At 38.3% G+C, this 17335-nt stretch overlaps 1 protein-coding gene across 16 annotated transcripts in view; it reads left to right on the forward strand.

The window, feature by feature from the left end:
- Nucleotides 1-17335, forward strand: part of PLCB4 (phospholipase C beta 4) — a 216958-nt gene that overhangs the window by 37443 nt on the left and 162180 nt on the right. For 4 of the 16 annotated variants that reach the window (XM_074817201.1, XM_074817200.1, XM_074817198.1 and 1 more), the window contains one exon: nucleotides 14303-14372. The exons of the other annotated variants lie outside the window; for them this stretch is intronic. The gene's annotated coding sequence lies outside the window, so the exon portion shown is untranslated. The remainder of the gene's footprint in view (nucleotides 1-14302; nucleotides 14373-17335) is intronic. 16 annotated transcript variants of the gene reach the window in all.

A 17335-nucleotide genomic window follows, 5' to 3' on the forward strand; every position in this document is an offset into this window, starting at 1 on the left:
ATCTGGTAAAGTGCATACCCACGTGATTCAATAAAGGATTCTGTTTTCTGTAGCCTACAAACTGGGTTGTACAGTCCAAAACGGATTTTGCAAACCAGATCCTAAGTTTTGAATGTCAGGTGCACAACAGAAGATAAAGTTAGGGTCCAAAAGTAGGTTTATTTAGCAGATGTAATGAAACACATGGCAGTATTTACGATTGGCTAGATGCAGCACTCCTTACTTGAGTATCATTTTATTAAACTTTCAAAATGGTGTGGATTTTATTTCATATCTATGTGAACAATTAAATCTTCTGAAATTTTTCTGACTGTCCTAATTATTTTTTTCATGTGAAGCTTGCTAATGCAGGTCTCATTGCTGCTCACTCTGCCAGTGAGTCAGGTATGTCTCTTGATGGTACTTGTGCTTTTAGACCAATGGGGACAAAGTGATCCAGTTTTTCCTTCCTTCCAGGTGCAATTATGGGTCTCAATATAATAAAAATAAAATGATTGAATATCTACAGAGGTTCATATGGCATATTTTCCATTTATTTTAAGTTTGGAAGCTAAAATATCTTAATTGATAATCCCATAAGGTTTATTTTTTCATGAGCTCTTTTTTCTCTCTGAGGTTCTGTATTTGCAGGGTATTGCTAGTTCTGTAAATTTAGCTATCAGACTGTTGTAATTTAAGGCCAAATCATTTTCACAGTTGAAAGAAAAAAAATCTAGTTTTATTGGAGTAGAATCAGATTTAGGGGGCAGAGCCTGAATAGTCTTTAATTGTTCTAATCTCTGGACAAATTTCCAGCCAGGACTCTTCAGAGGAGCTATAACATTTTGGTATCAGTTGAATCTCCCCTGATGTAAAATGTAAAGATTTGTTATTAATGAGTTTACTATGTAGCGTGCTAAAATCAGTGGGATCAGTTTTTCTAGTTGTATTAATGGGCTTTAAGAGATAAGCCATATAAATTTTTGTTGTGGTGGTTCTGTTGTTGTTTTTGTGGGGTTTGGTTGGTGGGGTTTTGTTTGGGTTTGGTTTTTTTTTTTTTGACCCTTCTCTCATGTTTCACTTCAATTTATTTAATTTGATTGGCAAAACTGTTGATATGATGGGATCTTTCCACAAAGTCTTGCAGCTCCTGTGGCAGATTGTGTAGTCTACACAGCTTTTGATTGCATCGGTGTTTCGGTTGTTGTTTTACAAGTAATACTTTATTCTGGTGCTTAAATATCTCATATACACATGTCCCTATAAGCACTTTCATCTCTTGTACTGATGTGCTTTTACTCTCATCTTGTAGTCCCCTGTAAATTGTCAACTGGCAGGTCCAGTGGAGACAGCATTTATCTGCAATGCAGGAATAGGTCACTTCTGTTCAGTGACTCATTTTGGATTGCTCATATCACTTTCTTATGCTATTTTTCCCCCACTTAAGAACTTTTCAGAGAAATGTGCCCCTCCCTCTGTCAGCAGAGCAGTTATCACGGTGAAGTTAGGATCTCTGCAAAAGTACATCATGGTACCAGCTTTCCCAGTATTTCTTCTTGCAGGAACTGTCCTGTTTGAAGTATTCTTGCTATCAGCTTTCCTCTTTGCATCCCAGTTGAGCTAAAATTAAAAGAAAGCTAGAAAAACAGTATCAGAAGAGTATTCTGGTGCAATGATGTGTCAATCACAGTGGTGATTCTTATTTGCTGAAGAATTAGTTAATTTTTTAGGCAGGCAAGAGCTGGTGTTCTCTATGTAATTGTACTGAGCAATTTCAAAATTGTCAAAGTTTTCTCATATTAGCTTGCTGATCAATAAATAAGAAAAAATATGGTAGAAATTGATCATTGGTAGAAGTGTAATGGGACAAGGGTTTGTGAGAATTTTACATACCAAATTAATATTTCCATTTATTAGAAGATATGAAGAAATGTGTCTCAGGATCTTTTTCTGAATTTAGTATGGTTGCAGCTAGTCTTGCTGTTATTTTCTCCATGTGGTTTGAATGATAAGAAGTATTTATAGTCAGCTTTTGTTTAACAGAACTCTGGATCTGTCCTGTAACAGAAAATGCTAAAAACTGAGGAAGCTCTATCGGGCCCTTTTGTTAGGTGGAGGCTTGTGGAGAATGAGATTGTGTTGCTTTCCACACATGTGCAGGAGAAAGAGAAGTTCCTTCCCTGTGGCTTACTCTAATGAGTTCTGATACAAAAGTGAAGCAAGTTCGAAGTTTCTACACGCTGTTAAACTAAGCAAATGATGTGGCCACTTCTTTTTTCGCTATTCTGCTGTTACTGAGACATTTTCAGAGTGTAGAAGCAAATACCATATTTATGCGCTACTGTGGCAACAGATGTAAACCCTGATCTTCTTAACATGAATGGGAATGTTGCCCTTCTAGTTTGGGATGCCAGGATTTCACCAGCTGTGCCTATCTTAGACATACTGACTGCAGAAATGAAAACTAATTAAAATCTAATTCTAGCTTACCATTAGGCTAGTGCTACTGGAACTAGTTTTTAGCCTTGTCGTGCATAATGTGCTTTTCATCACGAACGGATTCTTTTCTCATGTTTTTACTGACCACATGCAATCCACAGCTGCTACATAAACGGTTGTCCAGCCCTGTCTCAGTACAGTGCTTTCCCATAGTGTATTTCAAGTGTATGAATTTGCATTCTGTCTGCAGAATTATGGGAAATGTTAAAAAACAACTCCCAGGGGTTCAGTGAATTAAAGCATTGTTGCAGAATTGCTGAATAACAGGGTAGAGCAGCATGTAGGTAAACACTTGGAGTTGATGGGGTACACATGTTGGACCACAGTAGTCACTGTTCAGAGCTAAATTAAAGGACAGCAAAACACAGAATTCCTTCAAAAGTTCAAAGCATCACATGTGTTTGATTCTGGTTTTGTTTCTGAAGACATAAAAAACTATGTACCACACACAGAAAAGTAGCAATGAAACAGGGTTTGTTTGCCAGTGCCAGCTAAATGGTGTAAAAGGGAAACCCATGTATCTCCTGATTCTTGATTTTTACTTTTGTGCTGATGTTAAACGTACAAATGGTTTTAATGTACAGTCTAAACGGTGGCATATACCATTTTGTACAGATAGTGGAGGGAAATATCACTGGTTTGGTGGTGTGGTGGTTTTGTGGTTTTGTTTTTTTTCGGGTTTTTTTTTTTTTTTTTCTGCTAATGATTAATCTCTCTTAAGAAGAACTCAAACCAGGACACATCAGACCTAAAATTGAGAGATTTTTGATCGCAAAGTAGTCCAGTTTGTCTCATAGGTAAAACCATATATATTTGATTATGACAGGTAAGGGCTGAAAATGAAACTCAACCATCCTCATTGATGGGAGGAATAAATACTGGTCTGCAAAGACACTCTTTATGTGTATCACATGAAGAAAGCTGTTATATGAGGAAAACACTATATATATATAAAATATATATTAGTTCTCTTTTGTCTGTGCACAACTTTGTCAGGCTTTTGTAGGCAATAATTAAGGAGAATTTGGGAAACCAGAAGGCATAGTGCTGAATACTTGAAAGCAAAAATACGCAGAAATTAAGGTACTTGAGAAGAATAACAGTGATGCCCTGTTGGACAAGAGGACCTCTTTTAGAGAGGTAGTGTTAAAGACTATTATTGGGGAAGAATAAGACCAGTGGCATGGGTAACTTGCTGAACAAAAAGGTTAGGGATAGTCTGAGACAGGTTCTGAGGGTAGAGGGCAGCTTGTCTCTTCTGCTTCACTAGAAGTGAAGACCAGGTGATTTAGCAGGAGGAGGGAATTGCCTTAAAAATGTGTGTGTTCTTTGATCCCCAGCTGTGCCCTGTGATACACTCCGTGCTTGTGACTGATGATCTCTTTTTTTCTCAAGTCCACAGCATCACAGATGTGCATGTGAGCTTTTGTGTGTGAATAAGGGCCCTGGTGATTATTGTGATGCTCTTACCACCTCCTTTGCCCTTCCTTTCTCTTTGCTGACAGAGGCAGACACCAGGTGGAGAGTTTGTCAGCTGTTTCTTCTTTCCTCAGTTTCCCCTTTCTTCTACAGCAGCAGCAAAGAATAGGATGTGCTCTTTTCATGGAGGCTCCTCAGATACTGTGGGGTTGAAGGATATTTAGTAATCAAAGAGAAAAAGCTGAAAAATTATTCCAAATGACCTTTGGCTAATAGGCAAGAAAAATGTAGTGCAAGCTTAGCTAACAGAAGGAGCTGTAGTCAGTCAATTGTTAGCATAAAGGGAGCTTGAATAAGTGACTGATTTGTTTCCCTAGTGTTTCAGTAGTTTCAAGGTATGTATTCTAAAAAGCTCAATTTGGCATCACTTAAAGTACCCCCTCATAATGCAGAAGACAAAAGCCTCTTGGAGGCTGGCCATAAGTTTTGTTACACAGATTTAGTTTAGAAGAAAAGTGAATTTGTCTGACATTATAAAAATCAACTTTGTATCCTGTAAGCTATTTCGTATTTGGTGTGTATGGAAAATTCTCGATCAGTGGAAAGTAAGGTCAACATAAATACAGCCCTAAATAATTCAATATTGGTATGGTGTTTAATTCTGTACTAAACAATTAAGATTGTTTATGTAGAGATTTAGAAATAATTATATTGCCCTTCATTCTTCTAGGTTTTATTAGAAAAGACAGTGAAGACAAATAGAACAGTGACAAAGCTAATAATAGGTCTTTTATGGAATGCAACTTTTTTTATTTTGCCAAACTAGAACATTTTTACATCCTTGTGCTTTTAGGTTGACTCTTGTAAAAGTGGAAAAAGAGAGATACAAAGATTTGATGTTTTTTCAGCTGTGTTGGTTCGGAGCCGGTGGTTGTTTTCAGTGAGCTCCATGTATAATTTTTATTCTCTCTTGGTTGTTTGGTTTTTTTTTGAATTGAATTGAAGTAAACCGCTGCCTCTGCTTTCTTCTAGCCCTGAAACATCTCTAGAGATGTTCTGTCCAGCTTGCACTTTTTCGGTGGTTGTGCATGAACATGTGTATGTGCTTACCTGCAGTTGCAGTTCTAATGTCAGTCATGAAAATGGACTCGGGGTTCCTGTAAAGCACAAGGCAAAATGCTGCAGCCTCAAGAGCTAGGAATGGGGTACACTTGTGCCTGTTACTTTAACCTGCAGAGTTTGGCTTATTTCCTAGCATGCATAATGCTCACATTGCCGTGTGTGTTTCTAGATATTTCATACAAAGGTATTTGCTTAAGTAATTTTTAAGACAAAGTACTTCTAAGTGCGGGATGGCAACTCTTATCTTCAAAGCCCCTACAGTGCTTCTAGCACAATAGGAAAAGGTAGCTGTGTATGAGTAATTGAATGCCAACAATTAGAACTGTTATTAAAATAGGAAGCTACTATGACTATTTTCTGCTTATTGTTTTATCTCTTCCTCCTGTAAGTGGTAGGCTTGGTGGCCAACAAGCTAAATATTTCTTACTTCCTTTTGGTGTTGTATTTTGTCTCACACAGTAGTGGCATTCCACAAATTATAATTACCATAGGTAGAAATATAATCTGCAGCAATGCTGTGTTACTCTCACCACCAAACCCTCTGGCCTTGCAGAAGTGGGAATGGCAAAATATTTGTATTCCTTGGGGGCAGTGGGAAAATGCTCCACAGGGTGCTTGTTCTTCCCCAGCATGCACACACCCTGTCTTTTCATTCTCAGCTTTTGTAGTGGGTGCTGCTGGTGTGCAACACTGGGAAAGGGCTGAGGTTTTTACATGGTTCTCTGGGTGGGAAATTCAGTCTGAGTTGAGACTGCTAAGGAACTGGGTGCAGTGCCTCTGTGCTGTGGGAAGGCATGGAGGGACCATTCTCACAGGGTGTTTTTTGGGCAATTCTGAGCAGTACCAGGGATCAAAGCAATACTGCCTCTGTGGATTTCTGCTGCTGTTTCTCCACGGGAGAGGGAGAAGACGGTGAAAAAGCACAAGCCAGCCTGTTTGAGACTTGGTGTTCAGTGGTCCTTCTCTACTCCCCCAACAACTGCCTGACAGCTTTGCAAAAGTTGGTTGGGTTTCACCCATAGTGAAAAGGCATAAACACCAATACATCCATCCCCAACCCCAGCAGCTGTTTGGAAATCCTTGCAATTGGCAGCTCGATCTCCACTGCAGTATGGTTCTGGATTTCCTTCCTCTCCTCCTCTAATGAAGGAGGGATTCACCTTTTCAAATATAGAGCAGTAACCTTCTTCTCCCTCCTCCCACTTCTCTCAATTATCAGGTGTGCACTACATCTAGGAATCTAATTTTAAATTAACTTGTCACCCTACGTCCCATCTGTAGGGGTTTACAATTTTAAACCAATTGCCTTTGAGGTGACTTTATATACTGTTCCATTAACATATACATATCAATTCTAGGGCACTTACAGACTACAGAATAAATTCCCCTCTTGAGCAAGACATCTTCAGGGAAAAGAAGTAGTTTCATTTGATTTGCTGTAGAATGAGATCTGTGATATGTCAAAACCTAACATTGAGTGGGGCTGTTGAATGACTTAAATAACTGTATTAATACAAAATCTTTTAGGGCAGTTTTAGTCTAGATACGAAGTATTAGATGGACTTTTTCTTATCTTGGTGGTGTTCCATTATCCATGGATATTTTACTTCAATGTGAGAGAGAGTGAAACTGTACTTGCCTGAAGTTTGAATATTTGCATGACCACCCAAGGTATTGACTTCCCCTTAAAAAGCATTTTTACGTTAATTTTATTAAAGAACTACATAAATGAGATGATGGGAGCTTAGATTGTATTTGAGGCTATTAAATCCCTAGATTTTGCTGTTGTATATCACACTGTTATTAGTGACATGATACAGAGTGAGACTCAGTGTCACACAGGTCTCAACTACAGGCAAGGGGAACGTTCACACTTAGGCCAGCAGTCAGCTTACAGTCCAGAGGCTGCAGTCACTTGGGGCAAGAAGCAGCTTTCTGTGGTTGGACAGAGCAGTATTTAGTTTCATGGTGTAATGCATAGTTTGTGCTTCATTCTTTATCCTGAGGTAAACAGCATTAGTATTGTGATAAGGAAAAGTCGCTTTCATTTGGAAGAGAGATTTTTTTCCCTTTCATACCCATACAGTTGTATTCCTGCCAGCAAAGATGAAGTGATTTGGATTTCCATAGGTTGTGACATAACTGACAGTTTCTTTTAAAGCAAAAGAAAGTCTCCCTTGCACTTCTGTGACAGGAGAACTGAGACATGAATAACTTGAATACCAACAACCGGTAGATCGCTGGCCCTTTCCCATTAGCCTTGTAGGAATCTAACTTTGCCAGGCTCCCTTTTGAAGAAAAGGCAAGTTAGTGCTGAAGGGTCACTTGGAAAAGGCAACCTGCGAGTCAGAAGCAGCAACAAAGGCAAAGAGAAGGTGCTTGTGAGGGAAGGCAGGGAAGAGATGAAAGCGTTTGGCAGGGCTGTAGTGCACAGGCAAGGGAGGATGGCAGCTGTGTCAAATACCTGCATTAGTGAGGGACTGAATTTTTAAAAAGTTCATAAGCGCAAGGGCAAGATTTCATTATTCCATTAGGAAAACAAAACAAAAACCTAACTGGCTATTCTGAAAGCACTGCAGGCAGTTGCTAAACAAATCCTGCACTGGCCATTTAAAAATTCAGTAGGCTGTCTGTCTCTGCTTAGTTTGTATATACTACTTTGCATGTTGTATATAGTGCAACTTATGATGCGTAAGTAGAAAAATACAATTATCTTTTGGAACTTTAGTTAGTTGAGAGTGACAGTAAATGAACCAGTTAATTGATAGAACCAAAATGCAAGCTGTGTATTTGGGTAGCAAGAAGGCTGGGGATCATTTACCCCAAAATAGCAACAAGGATTGCAGATAGGCCACTAATTGGAACATAATTTTCAGGAATTTATTATGCAGGCCTTATTCCCAAGGACCGATATGCACAAATACCATATCTTTGGTTCAGAGGGACTCAAAGTACAGTGAAATGGTAGATTATTGTTTCCAAAGAGAGTAAATATTCTCTTTAAAGAGAGAATGAGCCTCTAAGGGAGGACTCACAGGTGGACAGACATCCAACCATGCAATGTACCCAGAGGCAAATGGGCAGAATGAGGTTGGGGAGGCTGTTTAGCTCAGTGACAGGGAAATATTTTCCACAGCTGTGCCTTAATAGCTCCCATGTAGACCTGGTTTTATTTTGTGGAGGGGTAAAAAGACAATCAGGTGGTCTGAAAAGAAACATATTAACTGGCTGTGGAAATAAAGCTGAACCATTTTAGGACTCTCAATCTTTTTTCCTTTTTTTTCTTTTTTAACATTTCAAGATATAAATCTGAATAATTTTTCAGTTAATTGTGAGCTCTTCTAACACTGTGTATCACACAGCTCTGTGTAGTTGCCTACACAAGGGCAGGTGGGTGGAGATCTGGTAAAAGTTTGGACCACAGGTCAGCTCTGCTCCTTGCTGCTTCCTACATGACTAGTGTTCTGCAGTCACTAAGGCTTTGTCTAAAAATCCTTTCTTATGCTATTTCTTTGCTTATGGCTTAAGGAAGGTAAAATCTCTAACCATACAAATGTGCTTCAGATTAATACTGTGTGCATAGTAAAGGCTAGTCAGTGAGACAGAAGTCTTACATTCTTGGTATTTACTTATTTTTAAGTAAACCCATATATTGGACTGACATTCACCTCTGTGCTATGTGTATACAATCAAAAATGCCAACTCTTCCATGACACAACTGTCCATAATACTTTAACAACAACAAAAGACTCCAGAGTATATGTTGATGCAATTTTTTTTATCCTTAATGTCAGTCTATCTCATAGAGACTTTCTTTAACAATGAAATTCATGCTACACATAAGAAAAAAGGATCTAAAAATAAATTTTAAGAAGTCTTGGTTTGATTTCCTGCCCTACTCCCCTAAGTTAGACAAAAAGTATGTTGTCCTGCTGGACTACGAATGCTTAATTCTAGGGGGGAGAAGAAAAAATACAACAGATCTTATATCTGCCTGTGTCTTACCTGTAAATAGTGTCTATCCATATGGATATATAAAATATATATAACTATAAATGACACTTATATTCAAAATATTTATAAAATAGAAATATAAACCCCCTTTATACAGTATGTAAAAAAAATAAAATATATATTATAGATTGGGGGCAGGGGGTATATATAGTTATATGCATGCTTATGTAGAGACTACCCTTCTGGAATACATGAAAACCCAATCTTTTGTGGGGAGGGAACAAAAAAACCAAACCAAACCCAAACAAAATAAATAGTTGTTCCTTTTTAGAACAAAACTAGTCTGAGGAGAATGTCATGAAAATAATTCCAGTGTTTATTTTTGGTAGTTTTAAGATCAAGTTCTCCATGGATGCTCAGGGGCTGAGGTGAGCGCTCAGCTGTGGTAGCTTCTGAATCCAGCCCCTCTGGGGCCTGGAAGGATCTGCCTGTCCTAGCCTGAGTAGGGCTACTGGAAGCACTTTGTGGGTGCTGGAGGACTCAGCAGGTTTGCTTCTGTGGAAAGTTGTTAAGCACGTGAAAACTCTGTTTGAGGGAAAACTTGCTGACATTGACTTTTCTTCTATTAACACACTCTGATTTTACAGGAGTTGTCACATGTCATTGGAAGAGTGGCCTGGTCAGAACATTCTGTGTGGTTTCCATTTGTAGTCTTGCTGGCTGGTTTGGCTAAGTGATACGTGACTTGGTGAGGGTTTTCCTCACCTTCTTGAAAACTGCAAAACATAGAAAGCCAGAATGTTTCAGACCAAACTGTGGAAACATTTTATCTTTCCTTGGTAATACCCGTCCAGTTGTAAGTCACCTTCCAACTTGTAGATTTCAACGTTCCCCTTTATATTTATCAGAAGGTAACCACAAAATAAATAGTGGCATTTTTTCATTTTTTCCCCAGTTTGTTTGCTTTGTGCATTAGACAGTGCTCTGTAAATTATAGTTCAGTTTTTCTCTTGAATAGTCAGTCAGGTGTGTTCCCATTTCACTTGTGCTGGAGAACCGTTTAAAGGTTACTCAGTCCTAGGAGAGAGAAGTATGTTTTAAAAAAAAAATAGGAAGATGAAATAGTAAAATGAAATAAATTGTTGTGGGGAACTAGGGAGAGCACAGTAAAATTAAGTTTCTTGGGTCTGTTTTGTTAATGTACCTGCTTTCAGATTGGTAATAATCTCGTTTCTGGTGTTCAGCACATGTCACTCACAGCTTCATTAAAAAGTAGTAATGAAAACAACATTCATTTTATGCTGCGTCTAAGTGTAAGAAAAGTACTCCTTAGTGGAATAGCAGTTTGGTTTGAAGTTGAAGACTTCAGTTATTGGAGGGTGAGGTTAATTAAATTGGCTATTAGAAACACGATGTCCTGCTGTCTTAGTGTGGTGCATTTTTTATGTCCTATTTTAAGAGCTTGCTGCTTTTATTTCTTCCTGTTCTTTCCTTTCCTATTCTATTGGGGTATGAAAATGGGAAAGCAATTGAACTGAACCAAGTTTGTCTGTAGGTACCTTTTTGGTAGCAAATTGAAAGCAAAAGGCCAGGATGGAGGTGTGTTGCCTGGGGGAAACACAAGAAATTTTATTTATAAAGGTGGGTTTCCCTAGATGCTGGAAGATTGTTTGGGCAGGTGTCTGAAGTGGCTCAGTGCGAGGAGCCAGTAATGCTGCGTATTCTGCGTGGCTCAAACACGTTCCCCTCTTGGTCCCAACCTAAAATTTCAAACTTGTACCTGCATCACAGTTAGGTAATAGGATCTGTCTTACTTTAGGACAGAATCAGATACACTTGTATGTGCCCTAAGCACTTTGTTCATTTTCCTGTTTCGTAAGCATAGTTTAAAGCTACATAAAGAAGAGAAAGTAGGTACGGAAGGGAGGGGCAGATTCCAGCATGGGAAGATGTTTTGAGGTGTTAGCAGGTATGAAATGGCTTACTCCTGGTGCTGCCATACAGCTGTCTGTAAGGAATATCTTGTTTTGAATTTTCACTGTTTAAAGTGAAATATAGTTCAGGCTTTAAAGCTTTTTTTTTTTTTTTTTTTTGTGACCTGCAACATTTTTTGCTATAAAGCTAAATATTAATCTTGTTTTATTATGTTTTTTCTTTCCATATTAGTAGTTTAAGTTTTGGAAAGTGGGAGGGCATGGAACTTTGCCAGTGTTAATGAGGTACAGTTTTCTATTTTAGTTTGGGAACTTAGCAAAGGCAATTCATGGAAAAATTGTGTTTTATAAGTATGAATAGTGGCTGTTCTGCATTATTTAGGTACTGTTTCATACTGTGCAGCTCAAGTAAGTGCTTAAATAATAGAAACATCAGTAGATTTATGGAGGAAAACTGCTACTTGTAAACGTAAAAAGTTGTATGAAAAATGAAATGTAAGTCTGAGACACGGTTAATATGTATTGAACAACCAGATCAAGTTTAACATTATATTTATTTGTTTGCTTTAATTATAACTTGAGATTCGCGTAGGATTTCTTTGTACTAAGTTGTTTCTCTTAGATTCATCTGTGCTTTTCATACTTCTTGAGTAAAAAAAGTTACCTGTCTGATAGCATGCTGGTAAGTGATTTTCTTTTTGCTTCATTAATGTAGTAATCTATACATTAAACACCTCTACTGTCAATGTAGGATTTAAAAGAGAACAGATTTCAAGGTGTGTGATGGGTAAATGCAGCTGTATAGTTTAGCTTCTTCTAGACTCTGGTTATATTGCAGCATAGATGCTTTATAAATATTTATTAGGGCATTGTTCAAGCTTGCCCAGCCATATTCCCACAATTTGTTTATTTGTAGGCTATTGGAAAAGAGTACAAAAAAGTACATCTCTATGTTATTAGTGGAGTTACTTCAACTCAAGTTGATGAACGTTTAGTTTTCAGCTCTTCCGAGAGCAGGGTTGTTCTTCCTAGATAAGTGTTCACAGTAGTTTATGCTTTCCTTAAAATGGAATAAAAAAAATAAAATCTCACTAACAGTAAAACTGAAAATATTTTATCCCACTCAGGTTTTAGAATAGGCCTTTAAATGTGTTTTATTGGATTGATGATTTTACAGGGAGAGAATTTGATTTGTTGAACGTTATTTGTGGGGCTGTTTTCATTAATGGCAGTGTGAATAACTGCTTTCCTGAATTTATTTCTGTCTGTTTGCTTTTGCTGAATCAGAATCTTAATAAGCTCAATATGTGGAAAACTGTTGTCAGTCTCATTTTTGTGGCTTCCACAGGCTTTGTTAAGGAGCCTGTGCTTATGAATATAGAGGTAAGTCTTCTGTTACTCAACAAAGTGCATTTTGGAGAAGCAGGAATATGTAGCAATTCTCATCTGTTCTTTTAACTGTGAGTGAAAAGAAGTAAAATAGCTTTTGAAATGTACATATTAAGAGCTTTATCAAAGGACTACTGCAGGGTATGTTTTGTAGATTCCTTTTGTTTTCTCTTGCAGGTGTGATTCAGTTCCTATCCCACTTTGTCCTTGATTGTAGGTTTGACTTCCCTGCCCTTTTCCATAGGACAGGCTATTCATTTGTCATCTTTGGAATGCCCTTGATGAGAAGAACGTATCTCAGGGATAGGGTTTGTTCATCTGAGCTCCCTGGGAGATAAGCATCAGAACTCTGTCCATCTTCCCCTGCCTTTACTCCACTGTGTGCATGTGTTTTGCTTTTGTTTTTTAATGTAAAATGTTTTATGTGGTGGATTGTGTTTTTTACCTCTCCCTCTTTACTTCTTGGAGTGTTTATGTTTTTAAATTTAGGTGATTTTTACAATTTAAATTCCACCTTACGTTTAAAAAATAAGCTTAGTTCATGATGGAAATTTAATGATAATCTGATAACATACTTTATATCAGTAAGAAATATAAAAGAAATAAATGTTTGTTGCTGAAACTGTAAATGAAGTCAACTTTCTCCATAATGGCAATAACCACTGCAGAACTGGCACAGTCTTTGCTGTGAGAAGCTCAGGCAACTTCTGACAGTAGGCTTTTCCAGAAGCAGAGTGTGTTTTTTCTGTGACTCGGATCATTCAGCTATTCCATTTCAGTGATTAGCTCAGTTTGGTCACTGTTGAGGAAGTTGATTGAGATCTGAAAAAAATAATCATGTTTCGCCTTTGTGTTCGTGTGCACACAAGTGAGGTAGTAGGAGAGAGCGCTACACGTCGGAAGTTTTGGAGAACGTAGTAAACAAAGCGATCTTGTTCTGTTCCTTCACTTACAATAGTACTTTTTTCAGTGAAATCAGCTAAATCTAAACTATAGATTAGAATCTCTGCTGCAAATTCAGAAGATGTGCTTAAACCAGTACTTTCTGCTACCTTCCTCAAAATAGAGGAAAACAGATACTGTATTTCTCATTCTAATCTGAACTTGGGCACTTTTTTTAAAAGAAAGGGTTCTCTTTTTGCATAGGTGACTACTAACACACTTAAGAATGTCAGCCTTTCCCATGTTCTGCTTATGCACTCTTACATATGGGATGTATTTATGTGTCTGCTTATGAGGAGGAAGCTGTGCACAACCCAGGCAAATTTGCTTTTGGTTAATCAAACTGTTCTTCGTGTCAGGACAGCAGCTGTGCAATAGGACCAGCAGAAGGCATTTTTGAAATACTTTACTCCAGAATCTCAGGACTGTGAAAAGGAAGGTTACTTTGGCTGTTTTGTGCATGTCTAATGGCAGGAATACTTGAGGAAATACTGTGCAACCAGCCAGGTAGTAGCATGAGAACACTGTACTGTTCTCTTATGTATTTCTAATATAGTTGCAAGTCTGCAGGTGCTCACATTGGACTGCTGTCATACTAAAGTAGGTCACTTCTTACACTTAAACTGCTTAACAACATTTTTAACATCAAATCACATAGCTTGATGTGATGCAAAATTACAGCCTTCTTAGTTTAAAATAATTTTTAAAGTATTTGCATAATAAGGAAGGTGTTCTTTAATATTTGTACTTTTTTCCCCCGTAGAAACAAAAATGTTAGCCCACATCTTCAGACACCAGTAACTTGAGTAAAATTTCTAGTTTTCAGCAGATGTGCATCTGTTCCTTCCCTTTTTCATACTTATCAGGGAAGATATTTATTCTGTGCTCTCATATAATGACTTTTTCCTAGTATTCACTGGATGACAACAGCTGCCAATGTTCTGATCACTTATAATCATAAAATGTTCCACATGAGTTAATTTTTGTAGTTAACTTACATGGTGATTTTGAAGTATTTGTAAGGCCTTACACTGTTTGCTGTTTTTGTTTTCATTTGACTTCAGAAATTGTCTTTTCATCTCTACTTCTGGTTGAATTGAAGAACAGCACATCAAGCCAGTGGTGAACACAGTCGTAAGTGCTTAAAAAAGCCCCATTCCTGCACTCTCCTGCGCCTTCTGTATTTCTCTGCCCACATTTTCATACTGAGTGTTTAGAAAAGAGGTGTGACTGACACTAAGCTTTTTGTAACACCCTCAAGTACTCATTGCTACACAGATTACATTTTGTAGTGTACTGGCCTTCTGGTAAAATGTAGTATTTCTAATGATTTCATAATTTATTACATTGGGGGAATGAGGATAATTTTTGATAGAATAAGTTAATTAACATGCATAATGAAAAACTTCACAGCGCCTTTTTTTTTTATGCAGAGGAAGTTCAGAAGTTATTTTATTTCATAAAGTAAACTTACAATGCAGTGAATGTTTCCTGAAGTGTTAAAAATTCCTTTCAGTTAGTGTAGTCTAAACTGATATTTCCACAACTGTAAAACCCAGAGCAACCCTAAAGCAACAGAAGCCATGAGAAATGGGAGAGAAAATGTTTGCAGAAGGCATAAAATTAGAGGTTAGATGGGGGATGAGTTAGACAGAAAGGAAGTATTAAGTTGCTGTACAGAAGAAAGGGCACATAAATGACAATTTTTATGTGCGCTGAGAAGTGTAGATATAGTATTAGGAGATACGTTGTCTAGCTCTACAGGTAGGATTTATCTTGCCTAGCTTTGGCTGCCTAAAGCTAGGCATCTATTTAAGCTATTGTTTTGGCTCCTTCTAAAGTCACAGGAGAGAATAAGGCACCTTTGGGGGAATGATTCATCTATCTTATTTTAGACAAATATCTTAGGATGGTATGACTTGTCCTCTGGAGGTGTGTAACATTTTGCATTGATTAGAGAGAGCTAGACAGATAACTTGGCTTGGGCACATAGCTCTTAAGCTCCCGAGGTAGGGGAGAGAGATTTCAGCTGTGTTAGTCATGTTCCAGCCTCTCATTTTCTCTGTAAAGCTAACTCTGCAGTAAGGTGATTTGTAGTCCTTCATTTTTACAGTTACCACGTGTACTGTTGTCCAAGGTTTACACAGAATGATTTTCTTCCCTTTTATTCTTGTTTTAGTTCAAGTAGTTGCTTTTGTAATTGTCAAGTGGGCTAAAAAAAATTTTGCAGTGATGCAGTGTAAGATCTGTCACTGAATTTTGTTCAACATTATACTATATTGTAAATTAACTGTGGTTTGTATAATTATCAGAGGGAAATAGTAGGCATTTGTTTGAATTTTAGAGTAGCTGAAAAAGGCTGTATTTGTTTTTCTCCAAACAAGCAGATAAAACCTTAACTGAAAACTAAACTGAAGGTACATAACACAGCTTTGTTCCCCAATGACAGTATCTGCAAAAGCATCTATTTGGTCTTTATCCTCACACTTCAGAATATCATCTGAAACTATTCACTTGACTATGGCTGCATAAGTACTGTAACAATAAAGGCGGAAGAGATCTCTCAGTCATGTTGTTCATAATGGATTAAGAACTTGAGCTCACTTTTTTGATGAGAAAGGTCGTGATTACTCACCGTTGAACAGAAAGTCATTCTAAAGGTTACAGAACAACCAACTTTCAGCAATGACACAGTAGTCTCTTTGGCCTTTATATAGTTTGTAATCGTGCATTGCTTATTGACCTTTGGAGATTGAATTTTTTTTAAGCTTCAAAAATGAATACCTTCTTTTTATTATATAAAACTTTCATAAATGGAAGACAGCACAAATGTTATGTGTCTCACACTTTGCTGTGACTGAAGGAAGCTTTCTTTTCGCTCCATCCTGCTAGTCTCCAGGTAGTTTATTGTGGTGGGTCTGCTGAAGCCTTTCTCTCAGCCTCAGGCAGCTGTAGGAACTGAGGGGCCTCAGTTCCGCCCCACTCTGAGTGCTAGACTGTTCAAACTACACAGCCCCTTCATTTCCGTCTCATCTTCCTCATACTCTTGTGGCCTGCCCTGTGTTGCCCCTCCTATTTAGGGTGCCACAGGAGAACTGGGAACAGAAAAGGTAAGGCTGTCTTCTTTCAATTAATGCTTATTGTTTCTCTTCCTCCCACCTTGCACCACTGTGAAGAGCCTGGTCCATCTCCTCGATAACACCATCATGGGTACTAGTGGAGGAGCTGTAGGGTGTCCCCTAAAGCCATCCTTTCTCCAGGGCAAACAAGCCCTGGTTCTACAGCCTCTCCCCACAGGGTAAGTGCTGTAGTCCCTGGGAGTCTTGTGGCCTCTGCTGGACTTGCTGCAGTTTGTCAAAGTCTTTCTTTATTAGGGATCGCAAAACTGGATGTTATTCCAGATGTGGTCTAAGTGCCAGGTAGGTGATAATCACCTCCCTTGATCTCTTAGCTGTGCCCAGGACGCTGTTGATGCTCTCTCCTGCCAGAGCATGTTGCTGGCTTGTGGTCTGCTTGCTGTTGGCTGCCAGGACCACCACATCTTTTCTGTGTAGCTGCTGAGCCCAGCCACCTAGTTGTTTACCCACCTACTTGTCCACCTCTCTGGACTGTAACATCACAGCTGGGGTACAAGGAGTAGGCCAACCTGTTTATTAGCTAATCAATTTTCCTCTGTTTTCTCACATTAGCATTAAATTTGTGTGAGCCTTCTTGTATAACAGTGCAACCTCATTCTTGGTTGCTACATTAGAAATGACTGAAGTAAACCCAAGTTACAGGTGATTTGCTGATATTTATACAGCCTTCTGATTACTACGAGAAGATGGTACATGTGTGTATGTCCTTTCCATGCCTATATCCCACAGCCTGCTGCAGAGAGGGGATATTCTCTTGCTCCTCCGCCAAGGACGGTTCTAAGGCCTTGCTTCTCAGCAAGAAGCTTAGCCTCAGTGTATGCTGATCGTTGTATTCCTGTGCGAGAGCACAGCTGGCATTTTTAGTTGTATTTTTGTCTTGAAGGCAGACTACTCTCATAACAAAAAAGCTGAACTGAAAGTAGTTTACTTTCTCCTGAAATTAATACTGAATAATATCAG

The sequence above is a fragment of the Strix aluco genome, chromosome 3, assembly GCF_031877795.1.
Source record: "Strix aluco isolate bStrAlu1 chromosome 3, bStrAlu1.hap1, whole genome shotgun sequence".
NCBI lineage: Eukaryota > Metazoa > Chordata > Aves > Strigiformes > Strigidae > Strix > Strix aluco.